Genomic DNA, 3,976 nt, shown 5'->3' with positions numbered 1-3,976 from the left:
ATTTAAACAAAGTTAACCAGCTTGGCCAGTGATATATAGAGCGTTTCATAGCCAGAGAAGAGTCTACACATCTCCCTAACAGTATGTCAAATTCATTACCTTAAAGCTCTAATTCCACCCTCCTTGCACAAAAACAAAGCTACCCAAAATATAACCTTAATCACAATATTAGAGAATAAAACAAACATAAGGACCAGGTAAATAAGATGAAAATCAATGCCTTAAGAAAAGGCGTTTGAATGTGACAGTCAAATGCACAGACCTTTAGTGCTAATTTAAATGAGCGAAGAGGAATAGATTAGTAAAACGTCTCAGTGCAACTGTGGACATTTGTCAACAAATTTAAAATAAGCATTACCCTACAGTTATTGAATCATCTACTGCACATCCCTTGAAGGAGAAAGAGTGAGTATAGCAGATAAGAGCCTGGGCATTGAGGTCTAGCAGCACAAATTCCACTCTCAGCTCTGTGCCTGGGCACTGTGTGGTTGTGGTTAAGGAAAGTCACTTAACCGTCTGCACCGTGATTTCCTGATCTGTAAGATGAGGCTAATAATAGTACCCATCTAACCGTAGAGTTATTGAGAGTGATAAGTGAAATGATGTAAATGAAAAGGGCTTAGCATAGTCCCTAGCATACAGGAAGTTTTCAATCTACTGATAATCGGGGATATCACCCAATTGATAATTGAGAAACCACCATGACTCCAGAAACAGCGTATTATGAAATCACTTTCTTTTAAGTTTAAAAAAATTCTTTTCCTGTTGTACCATCTGTTGAAGCAGTAATATTTTGAGAACACAGGTTGCTGCTATGCTCTGTTCTTTCATTCACTAAGAATATCCAAGTTTAGAAGCAAGAGCATTGTGAGGAGTGGGCAGGGAAAGAGTCTGATATATGTACTGAGGTGGAATAGATCCAAGATGTAAAGAAATACAAGTTTAGAAGCCTATGTTTTGTTTAGTTCTATGAGTATCTCCTAATAATGGCTGTCATAAAAAATGGTTAAGCCAGAGATGTTTTTATGATCAGTACCCTAGAAAGCAAGATGTTAGCACCAAGGTCCTCTCTGATAGAAAATCAATTTTAAGAACAGACGTCCAGGACATGGGTTCAAGCCCTGGTCTGGGAAGATTCCACATGCCGCAGAGCAACTAAGCCTGTGCGCCACAACTACTGAGCCTGTGCTCTAGAGCCCGCGTGCCACAACTACTGAAGCCCACACACCTAGACCCCGTGCTCCGCAACAAGAGAAGCCACCGCAGTGAGAAGCCCGCGCACCGCAGTGAAAAGCAGCCCCCGCTCGCCACAACTAGAGAAAGCCTGCGCGCAGCAACAAAGACCCAACACAGCCAAAAATAAATAAATAAAAAGTATAAAAAATTTTTTTAAGAAAAGAAAAGAAGTCCAAAGGATATCTTCTCTTAAATCTACCCATAATCATGATGCTGTAGGTCAAAAAGCTCTATCTCATTCTGATCAGGGCTGAAAAGATACAGAAGAGTGTTATCAGACTTCAAGAGAAATAAAGGTTCACCAAAATTTAGGTGGATTAATTTCTTATTGTACAGTCATCAGAAATTAAAGCAGAGCAAGAGAAACTGGCAAAGCTCATGACTCAAAGATCTGGTTTAATAGCAGAACTTGGATACAGGATATGTCATTTATGATGCTTTGGGGGAAAGTTTAACTTTGCATATCTCTGGATATACCTTTTAATTTGAATATTTACTTTGTAGAATTAAACAAACCTCAGCTAAATTTGAAGCCAGGACAAGCCTGTGGGAGAAGCTCTCTTTGCCCTGCCTTGCATCATCAATTACTCCAAACAGGAAGAGACATAAGCCTACATCTCTGACAGGGAGATATCGCCTACTTTACTGTCCAGCAGGAAGAAGAAAACTCTCAGCCCCTGACAATCCAGCCAATCTGATAGCAGCCCTACGGATAAGAAGCCTTCATACTTCCAGACTTGCAGCTTCTTTCCCTTTGGTTATCACAGCCCTTCCCTACTCGTCCCTTTTCCCTATAAAAGCCGGTTTGCATTCCTTGTTCTCTGGATCGCCTGTGGTCCCAAATAGCTCATGTATCCCAAATGGCAATTCCTCTGGCTATTTCTGAATAAACTTGCTTTTGCTGGTAAAATAACTGGCTATGATATTATTAACATTGACAGCTCAAAGCATAACCACAGTCTCTGCAACAAAGGAAGCCTAGAGAGGAAGACTAGAGTACATTCATCATTTTGGGTGAAGTTTCTTACAAGATTGTAAGTCTCTTTTTTGGGAAATCTCTAATTGAGAATATTATCATTTATATAAATAGGACTGTTGGACTCATGGCTAACTGTGTATCATGGGCTTCAGGTGATCTGAGTCCCTTTCCATAAAATGTGAGAATCTCTTAAGTGATCATTGGAACACTTCAAACCAGTTTCTTTTCTAAAGACCTTTTTTTTCTTCTGCCTGTAAGTCCTTATAGTGCAGCTTACCCTATTATCTCTTCAAGCTTCATCAATAATTATCACAATTGGTCATTTTCATTTAGACTATTATTGAGAAATAGCCCCAAAATAAACTCTGAAAAATTAATAGCTTGAGTTGTATCAGTGTTCTTGTCAAATGTTAGACTGGATGAATTAAAACTTGTATTTAAATAAATTATACGACCCACTCCAAAGGGAAAATAATTAGAATGAATTCATTAACACTCCATCTACTGATCTGTCGATTCCTAGTATAGATAAGAACAAGATTTGCTTTGATTTCCAAATACTTTTATTGAATTAGACCTAACCACGCACAAAATATATAGCTGTGTTGATTTTCAAAATCATAGAAACAACACCAAGCAACTTGAAATTTGATACAGATTTTCTTCTGACATTTATTTACTGAAATATTTGTTTTCGATTTCAAAAGAAAGGAGGGAAGGAAGGAAAAAAGAGGGAATAATGTCACACACATCACAAAACCTCATTTCTGTAGGCAATGCTAGCGTTAATGCAATCAAGTGGAATAAACAGGAAAAAGCTTATAAAAATTGTATCTGAGTGATGACTACTATTTTTAAAATTTGTTCCTCAGGTTGTATCTTATCACACTTCTCTTTACACTTAATCCAGGTTGTAAGAGGGGATGATTTGCCTCTGTCAGATGTTGAAGCCCGGGTAAAATAAACAGTTGTCATTTGATGTCATTAAACTTCAGCCTAGAAGGCCATCACAATAACTCAGGAAGGTAAATAAAACACAGAGTACTCCAAACAGAATTTTTTTTTTCTCCTCTCACTTCATAAAACCAAACTGGGCTAAAACCATGCAGCCATAAAACATCAACCAGCCCTAGATCACCTCTCTCAAAGGCCCTGACCTCCAGAGACTTCTGTGTGCTCTGCGAAAAAATTTTAATATGCAAAATCTTATGCTTATCAGTTGCCTTAAAAGAGACCATGAGAATCCCCATACATTGCTGTAGTTTGGCTAACGGTGAAGCTGTGTCCCTTTTCATGGATATTTTTACAAAAGAACAGCCTTCTCCTTGATTTTCAGTGTTTTCTCCATTCCCTAGACGTGCACCACCTCCCACACCCCGCCCAAGTACATTTAAAAAGACTTTTCTTTAGAAATGTAAGCCAAAGGGTAGTTAGTGAAGAATTTTCCCCACTGGGCTCCCTAGAATAACCCTTATATTTAGTTGAGAAGAATTAAATATCAATAATATTCAAGCCCTGCTCTATAGAGATCTTGGTATTTCTTTAAATAACTAGTTTTCTAAAAACAAAGTTGCCATCTGATCCAGCAATCCCACTCCTGTGCATATACCCAGATAAAACTATAATTTGAAAATATACATGCACCTCTATGTTCATAGCAGTACTATTTACAAGAGCCAAGACATGCTATTTACAATAGCAACCTAAATGTGCATCAACAGATGAATGGATAAAGAAGATGTGGTATATATATATATATAT

The sequence above is a fragment of the Neophocaena asiaeorientalis genome, unplaced genomic scaffold (assembly GCF_003031525.2).
Source record: "Neophocaena asiaeorientalis asiaeorientalis breed wild unplaced genomic scaffold, Neophocaena_asiaeorientalis_V1.1 scaffold171, whole genome shotgun sequence".
Classification (NCBI taxonomy): Eukaryota; Metazoa; Chordata; class Mammalia; order Artiodactyla; family Phocoenidae; genus Neophocaena; species Neophocaena asiaeorientalis.
This window is presented reverse-complemented; position numbering follows the sequence as displayed.